The sequence below is a fragment of the Microtus ochrogaster genome, linkage group LG1, assembly GCF_000317375.1.
Source record: "Microtus ochrogaster isolate Prairie Vole_2 linkage group LG1, MicOch1.0, whole genome shotgun sequence".
Classification (NCBI taxonomy): Eukaryota; Metazoa; Chordata; class Mammalia; order Rodentia; family Cricetidae; genus Microtus; species Microtus ochrogaster.
Window position 1 is genome coordinate 52,178,759 of NC_022027.1, and position 13,312 is coordinate 52,192,070.

Below are 13,312 nucleotides of genomic sequence, written 5' to 3' on the forward strand. Positions count from 1 at the left end.
AAACCCTGTCTCGAAAAACCACAAAAAAAAAAAAAAAAAAAAAGAATACTAGTGGAAGTATTTGAGTCTAAATGAACAAAAGCAAGCTAGTCATGGTTGGGTGACGTGCCTACAATCCTGGGACTGGGAGTGGGGAAGGAAACTGAGGCAGAAGGATCGTGAGTCTACCACAGACTCAGGCCACACAGTGAGATTGTCTAAGAAGTAAAAGAAGTGAGAGTTGAGTTACACAATGAGATGTTCTCCCTTTGCCTTTACATTTCTAGGACTTGGCTTCGTTTTGGCTTTTTTTGGGTTGGGGGCGGGGGCAGGGGTAGGAGTTCTGCAGCCCTGAAAATAAAACTCACATATGCTAAGCAAACGCTGCTACCCAGCCATATCCTTCAATTAAATTTCTAGTACTCAGGGCAGAGTGGAGATAAATTTCCCGCAGTGTTCACCGCCTCCTCTGAGAGTGGATCACCATTCTCATTAAAAGCCAGAAGAACACGGAAGACTATGACTGCTCTTCTTTTCCTTGTATAAACAAACGCCCGAGACTGCCCACACGTATAGGACCCCAGAGTTGCAGAACTATCTGTTGCAGCAGTGAAGAACTATGGCTGAACCACACACATCTCTCCAACAGCAATGTTCACTGGAGTGTATCATCAAGGGAAACCAAAACTTGTGGACTAAACTTGTGGAGGCCCAAAAATGTGAGCCTATTTCCACCTTGTCTGAAGGTCAGAGACTTTCAGATTGTTCAATGTTGTTGACAAGTGTGGCTACACACCCTGACCTAGTGTGTGGTTGCTTGGTCCTTTCGACATTAAGGTGGCCTGTACAGGTAGATCCACTCCACCCTGGCCAGTGGTCAGGCTATTCAAGCACACTTCTGCTCCTTCTTTTGAAATAGGAGATTTGACCTTGGGTGTGGCTGCCTTCAGGATACTTGGTCTGGGGTGGGTTCACTGCCTAAACAACAGAAGGCTTTTCTCCTGGATTAATGGCTTGAAGGCTCAAATTGCTCTTTGTAACAGGTAAAGCAGTCTTTTGTCTTCTTCCCTGTTGTGTTGGGGTATAAAAGTGTATGGACATTTAACACAGGCGAATTTCAGTATTCACTGAACTCCCTCCCAGTGCTATCCTATGTTTCTGTTTTATTATTTTCACTTTCATCTTCATTCTCTTTACTGTTTTCCTAATTCCCATGACCCTACCTGGTAAGTGGTATTTTTGTCAAAGCTGGTCTCCAACATAAAGTGTCTTTATAAAACTTGTGAATTACTTAAATTGCCTTATACATTGTCTATTAATTTTGTTGAGTAGTTTTCTAACTTTTAAAAAATCCAACCATGCTGAGATCCAGGGCTCAGGTAAAGCATGCAGAAAGGAGCACAGGGCTCGCAGGGTGGCTAGGTATGTAAATGCACTTGCTACAAACTTGATCATTTGAGTTTGAGCTTCAGGCTCCACACAGGGCTAGGAAAAACACCAACGCCTGAAAGTCATCCTCTGACTTCCACACTTACGGTGTTGTGTAAGTGCACGGACAGACATCTGCACACCAAATGAGCAAACGTTTTTAAAAAAACAAACTTTAATCCTACCACTCCTGAGGCAGGGACAGGAGTATCCCTGTGAGTTCAAGACTAGCCTGGTCTACATAGTGAGTTCCAGGATAGCCAAGGCTACAGAGTAAGACGTCTGAGAAAATAAAATAAAATAAAGCTTTTTTTCTTTAAAAAAAAAAAGGGGGGGGGGAGCCGGGAAGTGGTGGCGCACGCCTTTAATCCCAGCACTCGGGAGGCAGAGGCAGGTGGATCTCTGGAAGTTCGAGGCCAGCCTGGTCTACAAGAGCTAGTTCCGGGACAGGCACCAAAGCTACAGAGAAACCCTGTCTCGAAAAACCAAAAAAATAGGGGGGGGGGGTGGTATATCCAATTTGGAAACAAAGTAGAAAAGATGCCAAAGGTTACCACACAGTTTTTGCTGTCTGCTTCAGACAAAGCAGGACTAATCTGTTTGAGGCCTACCTGCTTCTTAAACAGAGTGAAGCTCTCACTCAGATACCTGTCTCCACTAGAATTAGAATGCTCTCTCATTCAGACTCCTAAAGAGCTACAGAAATAAAGTCTAGCACAAAACCCAGTACCCATAAATACAAACAACCATAAAGAGACACTCCAAATTAGTAACCTTGAAACAGACTCAAACTTGCACCTCCTGCTTTTTTTCAGGACAATCTCTGACTTTCCCTTCCAGTTACTACAGTAAGCCAGTAAGCGTCCTCCCTTCTTCCTGCCTCAGGGTCCTAGAGAAACCGCCCTTTCCCTGGATCTGGGCAGGAAACTCTCCATGAACATTAAGCTGCACTCTTCCAAGAATGCCTGCTGGACATCCTTCAGAATGGGACCATGGCTCCTCTCTCCTACCAGGTACACTTCTCTGAGAATGGCTACTAGACACCCCTCAGAAAGGGCCCATGGCCCCACTCTCCTACTGAGGAGACACAGAACAAGGTACTTACGTAGTTAGCCTTCGTACTTGGACGGACCACTGAACATGCTAAGAAAGCTGAGCAACCAGCAACAAAAACAAGATACAGGCAACTCTAGGAGAGAAACAAAGGCGCAGGCACCTAGAAAGGTTCTTGTCTGTGGCAGCCTGGCTGCACTCCCTGCCCTGGAGATCTACAGGATATGGCAGTAGGATAGCTGTTTTCAAAATGACTCCAGAGCCAGGGGTGGAGGCTCATGCCTGTAATCCCAGCACTCAGGTCACAAGTCTGAAATCGGCAAGGACAACACATTGAGATCCTGTCTCATATACACACTGTCTACAGCGAAAGGTAACTACGGACAACTACCTAAACAGATAGAGTTCCAAAGTAAAGGACTTAATACATTAAATACCAAAAATAAAATTAGATTTAGCAGTGCTTGAGATTCAGTTTCAGGTCAGTAGGTTTTTCCCCAAATAAAATTTTACCTCCACCCAGGGTTAGAGCATGAAGAAACACTCTTCCTGAAACACCTTCCTACCAGGGAGTTTTATATTTTTCTCACCAATAGAATAAGATGGCTGAAACATGTGTTTAACACAATAACTGTTGTAAAATATTATTTTAACTAGGCAAAGATGTATTACTTTTATTTATGCTGTATTTGTTTAACAATATAAGGATGTGTGTTTAATTGTGTAAAGATAAGTTGCATTTGCTTCACCTTGCCTGCCTAAGGCACCTGATTGGTCTAATAAAAAGCTGAACAGTCAATAGCTAGGCAGGAGAGAGGATAGGTGGGGCGGGTGGGCAGACAGAATAAATAGGAGGAGAAATCTAGGTTTGAGAGAAGGAAGGTGAGAGAATGAGGAAAAGAGAAAGAGAGACACGCTGCAGACAAGAAGGCAGGCAGCTGCTATCTGCCATCCACATATGAGAAACAGTGAAAGTAAGATTTACAGAAGTAAGAAAGGTAAAGAGAAACAGGTTAATTTAAGTTAAAAAAGCTAGCCAGAAACATGCCCAAGGTAGTCAGGGCATTCAAAACTAACAAGTCTGTGTCATGATTTGGGAGATGGCTGGTGGCCTAAAAGAAAAGAGCCTGATACAAATGTCTATCATCTTTAATACTGCGTTCAAACACAAACAGTCAAACTGTTTCATGCCCATTTAGGATCAAAAGGAAGAAGTGAGATGTTTTTCTATAAGACCCATGCAGCTGCAGAGTGTTGCAGCCAGCCAGCGACTCTGGCCCTATCACCACCCAAGCAGAAAATTAGACTAACAATAATGGAATCTATTTATTAGGAAGAATAAATGAAGGAATATATGATAAAGAAACCCAAGGAAACAGTAAATGCTACCTACTAATAATACTGTTTTTATTACCATTAGTTATTATTCAGATGATGTAGGTGGATTTCAAATATAAATGTGACATTATCAAACTAAATTCTTTGAACAGGCTATTCTTCAGCAGGTGCAAGAAATGAAAAACACCGAAAAGCATAATCTAAGAAGCACAGGAGAGAAAGATAAGCCCACATAAAAATACAATCACTGATTTCTAGACAACCTAAGTGTGTGGGAAGACCTTCACAGTCAGGCTTAATGTGCTCTATTTTTTAATCCTCCCCCTCCGTGTGTGTGTGTGTGTGTGTGTGTGTGTGTGTGTGTGTAGGTCAGAGGGCAGCTCTGGGCAGCACTGGGCCTTCCATCTTGTCTGAGACAGTCTCCTTGTTATTTGCTACTGTGTACCCCAGGCGCAGCTGCCATATCTGCTCTCTCCACCTCCCGGTCTGCTGTGGCAACACTGCGATCACAGACACCGCTATGTCTGGATGAGACACGGGTCATCAGGTTTGTGCCAAAGCACTTCACCCCTGAGCCCTCCCCCAGCCCAGCATGAGGCATCCCTTCAAGTGGGATGGTTTGCTTTCTAAGAAACTTTGAGCAGTTTTCCTTCAAAGATATGTAAACATACATATATGCACACACACACACACACACACACACACGCACACACACACACACACACCCCACAGCCCTCGTTCCTGAATATTCTATCCTCAAATATGGCAAAGCACAAAGCTTATCTACTGATGCTTTTGAACAAAGCCAAATCTTAACTCTGCTCTTTAAAGTTTAACTTTTATCAAAACTGGGGCAGAGAGGTAGATTCATACCTGTGAGGCTCTTAGAGGCAACTCTTGAACAAGTAATTGGATATCCTAATTTTTTATATAAAAAACTAAAAATATTAGTTAAGAAAAAAATTTTTAAGGATTCTGTTCCTTTCTCTGTATGATTTGAAATCTGATTGTTCACATGGCCATGCAGTCACAGGGTCCTGAACCTGGGCTTCTGAAGTAGAGTCTAAGCCAGTTTCTTTGCGTTTCCTGCCTCAGTGCACAAAGAACTAAAAAAACAGCCCGAGAGCCTGTGTCCCAGAGATCACCACTTCCCTTCTTTCCTCGAGATCAGTTATAGGCCAAGCACTTTCGTTACACTCATTTGTGTTTCTTCCGTCTTTCCTTTCTGACAGGTCCCCATGTAGCCCAGGCTGGCCCACACTGTCCCTTCACTGTGGCCTCCAGGTGCTGAGATTACAAGTCTGTCAGTCACTCCTGAAGGAAAAAACAAAGCAACACAACGTGCCCGGACACACGCCTGACGCCTGACCCAATCAGGTCAAGGTGCTTGGGTGTGGGAGACTTCCTCCTGAGCTCCTCCCTTCTCCTTACTTACACAGACCCACTTCCTCAAGGATCTGCTCCTCAGGAGGCCCCAGAAGCAACCAGACAGCTCACAGCCACAGTAATCCATGCAGGCGTTTTTAGCAGAGATCTTGGTAGGACAGGTCACAGGGAAAATGACCAGCACACTCCCTGACAAGGCCATGGGGACATGGACCTTCTGCTCCTTTCCCTAGTCAGGCAGAGCCACATCTCTCACTGCACCAGACCGCCTCTGCGAGTGGTCATCACCTCTGACGCTTCTAAGAACCAGTACCAGAGCCATTTTACTGATGAGAAAAGAGAGGCGCTCTGGAAATCTGCAGACAGTTGACGGGAGAGGCGTGTCTGGGGCCTGGCAGGTTTTCACACAGACCACTTGGGTTTCTCTACAGGGGTTGTTGTTAATTAATTGCCCCTTTAGATGAAGATCAATGTATACTCTGTTCTCCAAATAAGCCCCCACTAAGGATACTAAGGATTTAAAAATAGTTCTGTGAGGTGCAAATCTCAGGTATCATTCAATAAGCCAAAAGTCTACAGAAAAGGGGAAAATTATACAAAGTTTCACAGCAAGAGATAAAGTGGTGATGAAACATTTCAACATTCTGAGACCTAAATTCTGTGCCTACTTAGTGACTTATCCTTCGTCCATGGTGAAGACTCTGGGTCTTAGGCCTGCCAGGTCAGTGCTCTGCCCCGTGAAGACTCCTCCTCCTGGGTACTAACTTTTAACCAGCATTTCTTAAAATTAAGGAAAAATAAATAATAATCTAAAATCCTAAAATTATTAGCAATATGCTACTTTATTTTAGAATTTTATCCAGATTATACGAACTTTTTCCACTGGGCATTTTCAGCTTCAATCAGTGTCTGTATTCACAAATTCACCTGTCATTTCATCAGTTCCTTCCCTGAAACGCTTCAGTTCCTCATTGGGTACTGGGGCTGGGATCTAAGCGTGCTGTACCACTGACTTTCTGCACACGCTGTCTGCCGGAAGGGGTGCTGGCAGGTGACCACACCTGCATCTCGGAGGGAAGAAGTCGGGCTTTTTAGAGAACTGGCTTTGAAGGGAAGGCCAATGTGAGGTTTTAAATGCCCCTCTCCTGAGCCTGTCTGGAGCCGGGCAAGGAATGGGGGCTCTGGGAACTGTAGGCTCCTGTAGAAGAGCCTGCCGGGGGGTCTCCACTGAGACACAGCTTGGGAGAAGCAGTGAAGCATGCTGCCAGCGTGAAGGGTGATGGCTGAAGGCAGGAGTTACCAGGGTCAGGAGCACGCGCATGTGTCCAGGGGACAGAGAAACCTGAGTGTGTACAGAAGAGTGAAACACACCGTGTGTAAAGAGTATGGGGAAAGGTGAGTGAATGTGTGCAGAGGGCAGGGAAACACGCATATGTACAGAGGAGAGAAACTCACATGTGTCCAGAGAACAGACACTTTGCTGAGAGCTGGCAAGGAATTTCTGTGCTTAGGCCCCTGGGTCACCATTGTGCAACCTGGCTGTGTTTCTGCCCTTGGATCTGTGTCTCCTGGAAAACTCCCAAAAGCCTGATACCTTTCCCTTTTTAGTTAAGTTGGGGGATTTTCAAACAGCAGAGAAGATGCCTAAAAGGCACCATCTCCACAGTGAAGAACATTCCTGAAGGACTGATAGCCCGTGAAAAAATAAGCAATTCAAAGTCCCTCAGTTAAAATGAAATGCTACAATTAAGGCAGTTGCAGAATCCTAGGACTCACAAACACCTACAGTGCCACTTTCCACTCCAGCTGGTCACTCACAGTGGAGACAAAAGAACTAATTAAAGAACCCTGCACTCTGAAGTTACGACAGACGTCCCAGCTCACTGCTGCTGACTCCAGTGTCAAAACAGTATACACCTCCTAAAAACCTTGCTTTCAGTATTGAACTTTGCTCTTTTCTGGGTCCAGTGATGGTGCAATAGTCTCAGTCTCAGATGCTGGACGGAGCAGAGAGGGGCAGCTTCCAATCAGCAGGGGTGGGGTGGGGGATGATGTTCCACAGTGTGCTATCTTGCTATGTAAGTGCACTAACAATATAATATAACTTCACTTTATGATGTGTTAGTTCATCAAAACTCAGTATTTTCCAGGAAAGAGACAAAGGAAATGTTTCTAATACATGATTTTGTCATGTACTGATGTGGGATTCCCCTCTGTATGCTGTGAATATGTTTTATTACCAATGGTTAATAAAGAAGCTTCTTTGGCATATGGTAGGGCAGAATATAGCTACGCAGGAAAACTAACCTGAATGCAGAGAGAAAGAAGACAGAGACAGGTAGGCACCATGTAGCTGCAGAAGGACACCAGAACCTTACCGGTAAGCCACAGCCTCATGGGGATACACAGATTAATAGAAATGGGTTAGTTTAAGATGAAAGAGCTAAGTAGGAACATGTGTAAGCTGTTGACCAAGCAGTATTGTAATTAATATAGTTTCTGTGTGATTATTCCCATATGGGCGGCTGGAAGATGAACGACCAGTCTCCATTTACAATTTACAGGTACCAATACTAAAAATATTGATGATTAAAGACAGAATTGCTGCTGAAGTTAGTGAATTCCAACAGACCCAGTTTGGTGCGAATGAAGAGAAAATGGCATTCATTCCCAAGCTTACCCAGCTATCAGGGATGAAGCAGAATGGAAACCTCGGCGGGCGTTCGGAACCCCAGCTCAGGAGACTCAAGGATTCTGTCCTTGGCTCCTTTACCAACAGCCTAATAAAGTCCCCAAACTGACCTGATTCTGTGAGCTGGGCTGGCATGAACCTGTAGAGGCAGGAACGACAGGCACTTTCTTCCTGAAGAAGATGTCGAGGGTATCACACCTGTGAGAAAGAGACTCAGCTCATGTCCTGAAGACGAGTTGACCCAAGATCTTCTGCCACCTCTACCTGTCGCCTGCCACCTCCCTTCAACACCCGAGAGCCCATCACTCAAGGCAGATAAACCCTGCTTTAAAACAACCCAGGAAAGGGGCCAGCAAGATGGCTCAGTGGGTAGAGGTGCTTGCTGGCAAGCCTGACAACCACACCTGAGTTTGATCCCTGGAACCCACACGGTGGATGGAGAAGAGGATTCCTACAAGCTGCTCTCTGGACTCCAGAAGGTCAGCAGGCACAGATGCGCACACAAAAAGAGTAAACAAAATGTAAGAAGAAGCTTTTAAAAAAGAAATAGGGCTGATAGCTTTTCTTAAAATCCATGAAAAGCAGGTCACTTAAAGTATCCATGATAGGTCACCCAGTTTGGCTTTACTTGGTGAAGAAACTGAGACCCAGAGAAGTTACATGAAGACAAACTGACAAAGCCGTAGTGAGTGACGGGGCCAACCTAAAGCCAGAGCTACCCCTTGGGGCTGGTATTCACTTGTCTCCCCTTCAGAGAAAACAAGCAAATAAACAAACCAGTATCCCCTTAGGTATGTGTGTCCAGCGTCAGGAGGTATATGCAGTGAAGAGCTAAACGGATTTGTGTGAATTTAAATCAGAAACCCCCACCCTCCCTCACAGGTCACACTCCAGCCACTCCACACACAGAGTATTTAAATTTTTCTCTTATTTGTGAGTCCCATTTCAGCATGAGAATCCTAGTATCTGGATATAGAGCCAGCATTACACGCCTTCAAATGTGAGTAGCAACATTCTGCTTTCCTGCTCACTACTAGTCTGGGTCATAAAACTTTGTTAATCTCACTATTCATAGTATAATAATTGAAACAAAATCAGTTAATCACTCAAGACCTATCCAAAGATAATCTAGCTGTGATAAGTATCTCACTTCTTGGCTGTTTCTTTTTACTATTGCTGATGGTTTTTATTTGTGTTTGTTTGTTTATTTATTTGTTTGTTTGTTTGTTGAGACTCTGTAGCCCAGGCTAGCCTTGAACTCCCAACTTCTGGGATTACAAGCCAATACCACCATGCCAACCAAGCTTGGCTGATATTTAATTAATTAGAAGGTAAAGTTGGAGAGAAAAATATTCTTCAAAAATTGGAAGCCATTTCTTAATGAGCCTAGTTCATTAATGACAGCTCATCAGGTAAAGAGCCGATTTCTGCAAGATGGACTCTGAGTTCAATAAACATGCCACGGCACACAGATGGAAACAAATAGATAATAAATGTTACTTTTCAAAATCCTTCATTGCATTTTCAACAACTTTAAGTTGCATGTTGTATCAATCAGATGATAGACACACAAACAAGCTCACTGAGGAAGAAACATTTAAACCAGCAACTTAGCGGCACCATTAGTAATTAAAATTGCAGTGAAGACACCTGTCCTAAATCCAACTTAACCCGGTCTAATGTAGCATAGGCTGACCTTGAACTCACTATGTAGTCAATCTTCCTGCACCCACCTTCAAGTGCTAGGATTATAGACGTGAGCCACCACAGCTCATCATGGAGTGCTGGAGATCCTATAAACGAATCCATAGAAATAACACCAAACAGTGCTTATTTTATAGGGCTTAATGTTCTCATTCAGTATTACTTTCCAACATTCAGAATGCTAGACAAATGTTCTGCTAACGGAACTATAGCCCTATCTTAATTATATTTTAAACATATTATTTGCTACTTACAATTATTTGTAAATGTTCAGCTAAATTCAAAGCAAAAGAATAACATGAACATCGCGAGGTTCATGACTCTGAATCTTATCAAATGAAAACTAAATATGTGCATTCTCCTTCATGTCTAGGACACAGTTCAGAGATATAATATGTGCATTCTCCTTCATGTGTAAACATACAGTTCAGAGATATAATATGTGCATTCTCCTTCATGTGTAGACACACAGTTCAGAGATATAAAATGTGCATTCTTCTTCATGTGTAGGACACAGTTCAGAGAAATTCTAACATGTGGGTCAGGACCCTTCCTAGCACTGACACTTCCCTAACACACGTGTAGAACAGCAAAACAGAACAAAAGAAAAATCTATTCTTTTTTTTCCCCCCCGAGACAGGGTTTCTCTGTAGCTTTGGAGCCTGTCCTGGAACTAGCTCTTATAGACCAGGCTGACCTCGAACTCACAGAGATCTGCCTGCCTCTGCCTCCCGAGTGCTGGGATTAAAGGCGTGCACCACAACCACCTGGCGAAAAATCTATTCTTTTAATAAAAGAATTAGTAACCACTTTCGGGTTGGGTTACAAAGCACGGCATCATTCTAAAGTGCAAAGCAAACGAGCCATATCCGCAGACAACAGTACTTTGGAAAGTGAGGCCAGAACAAGAATTCAAGGCCATCCGCAGCTATACAGGACGTTGGAGGTCTAGCAGGGGCTACATGAGAGCCTCTAGATACAGACAAACAAAAACAGAACATCTAGCAACTGTCTCCTAACTCAAGAACTAAATGTAGATTACTCCTGTTACTCCACACCTCCAACTCCCGCCATTTATAAATGCACAAGTCTATTTTGCCTTCATCATTGTTTTAAGTATACTATATATTTATGTCTCTTTCAACAAGATGGTATTCTAGTTTCTTTATAAATCTATAAAAATGACAAACAGCTCTTATGTTTGACTTAATGTTTCTATTCAATATTACATCTCCAAGACTCATCCATTCAATTTTCCTGATACTAAATTTATTCCCGATGTGCTTAGCAATTATGCTCTCATGAGCAATAATGGCTCATATTTAGCTATATCCTTTCACTTCCTTATAATTTTAGGATATAAAATGGTACTCACTGCAATCTTAATTTGCATCTTCTTGCTCCTTAATATGCTGCATATTCTACCATACTCACTGGCTACCTCATGGCTTCTCTTTGATGAAAGGCCTGTTCCTACCTTCTGCTCTTTCTTCCCGAGTTGATTCCTTTTCTCTTACACGTGCTGATTATCTGGTTTTGCCAGTTCTGAGAGGCCAGGCCCAAGCAGGTCTCAGATAAAGTAGAAGCAGGAAGCCAGACAACTGGAAGAGCCAGCTATGTGCCAATGTTTTCCTGACTCCATCCTTCTGAGTGGCATGCAGATAGAGATACTGTAAAGCTCAGATATAAAACACGATACAGTGGATGGAGCTTTCTAAGCTTGCATTTCAATGTAAGTTCAGCCTAGAAAAAGCTTAGAAGATGTCAGCACATTCTACTTGTAGCCTACAACACAATTTCAAGGTGTCAAGTTTTAAACAGACCACAATTTAGACAGTGTTTCCACCGTGGCCCTTATAGTTTATATATTCTTATATCCTGCCTTGTTTACCTCTGATTTAGAGTGAGTCTGGTACAGTGTCCAAGGGTTGAGTATTTTTAAACGCACAAATGTTCATACATAAAAATCTGAATTTCAAAACTCAGTTATATAAATTAGAAGCAGTCGCCTGAACTCCAGATTTAGCTAAATGTTAGCTATGCCTCGATCTCAGCAAAGTCTAAAGGACTAACTCTTTATAGTTTGCAGATCAATGAAAAAAAAAACACTGTTTCTCAGTATTTGGCAATTTTCAAGGGTCTCTGAGTTTAAACAAAGTGAACCATTAAATAATAACAAAATGCTCACTTTCAGAAAGAAACTTTTAATAAGCAATTTTATAGCCTCCTATGGCTCTTCTGGGACACCTGCCAGACAACATAATGAAAAGCACCAAGGAAACAAACAAAAGAGCACATGAAATCTGTAGCCCTCCACATGCTGACCTGATCCCAGAAACCATGAGAAGAGGACCACAGGAGCTGACGGTACCGCCCCCCACTCCCACCACTGGGCCAGCTTCATGGTCACACATGGCCTCTAAACCTCCGTCAGTACAGATGTCAGCCTGCTGCTAAGCACAGACATTGCTGGTTAAGTCCCACTTCTGTCTCCTCCCAAGAAAATAACAACTACTGGCAGACAGATCTCCAATTACTAGAAGATAAACAACCCTTTCCCCTAATATCCCTGTAGGGACAGTCAGACATCACTTCTGCCTGCTAGGACCCTCCCATTCAAACTGAGCCCACGCCTATTAGATTTCTCCCCAGCACCGAACCACTGAAACTTAGAGGTAGCAGGTAACCTACAGACCTTCCCTGAGCTACAGGCAGCACCAGCATCACCCCCACCCCCACCCCACCCCCACCCCGGGCATGCTGACAGGTTCCTGTCCCTGCTGCTCACTATCTTAGTCTGACCCCATTCTTGGTGACTCCCTTCCCACCTCTTGACTGATCCCCCCTCCATCCCCACCTCTAAAAGCCTAGTTCCTACCCCTCCTTACACTCCAACAGCAGATACAACTGACAATTCCCAAAGTACAGTCAGGGTCTCTTCACTTACACAGTATCTGTGCTGGTCAATGTCAGTGTCATCTGTCTCATGAGTTCCTGCTAGGGTTTAGGAGCTGACCTCAGATCTCTACCCTGACTGTATTCCAGTCTTTTCTCAGGAGAGGACGATCAGAGTGTGGAGCATCCCTACCTCATGGCGGCTTTTCCTTGCCCTCAGTGAGAATTAACACTGTCATCAAAGAGTCAGTAAGACATGGTCGTGCTCCCGCCACCATTTCCTAGCACGTCCTCACACCTCACGGACCTGGCACATCCTGCCTCAAGGCCTTCGCACTGGCTACTCTGTCTGTGAGTGCCCTCATGAGACATCATTTCTGTGCAGCCGTCCCGGGCGGTGTTTCCAAATCTGCCCTCGGGTCCCCTCACTCCCTTCTCTCCAGCTAACTTCTTCTCGTTTTCCCTAACTCCCCCCCCACACACACACACAGAAAGTAAAATTCATGAGAGCAGAAATTTGTTTTGTTTGGTATAACATCTTCAACACCTAGGAAAGGAGACAGGAAACAATGGCAGACAGTTAACAAGCAAATGTATACCTATTAGGGCAATAAAAAGGCCAGAATGTATAAAACAAGGGCATTAAATAATCATGGGCTTTTTAAAATTTGAATAAATTGTTCTAAAAGCCCTTTAAAATATAAGATAGTGGGCTCTCTGCTCCTCCCTGTTCTAGAGACAGCGCTTCTTTTCGTGCAGTGCCAGCCTCGTTCCAGAGACACGATGGTGAAGGTCGGAGTGAACGGATTTGGCCGTATTGGACGCCTGGTTACCAGG

The 13,312-nt window shown here is 43.8% G+C and overlaps 1 protein-coding gene across 1 annotated transcript in view; it reads right to left on the reverse strand.

Moving 5' to 3' along the window:
* The window catches only part of Wdfy3 (WD repeat and FYVE domain containing 3), a 216,963-nt gene extending 208,875 nt beyond the window's left edge, over window positions 1–8,088 (reverse strand). The window contains exon 1 of the mRNA XM_026785032.1: window positions 7,987–8,088. The gene's annotated coding sequence lies outside the window, so the exon portion shown is untranslated. The remainder of the gene's footprint in view (window positions 1–7,986) is intronic.
* Window positions 8,089–13,312: the final 5,224 nt, after the last annotated feature.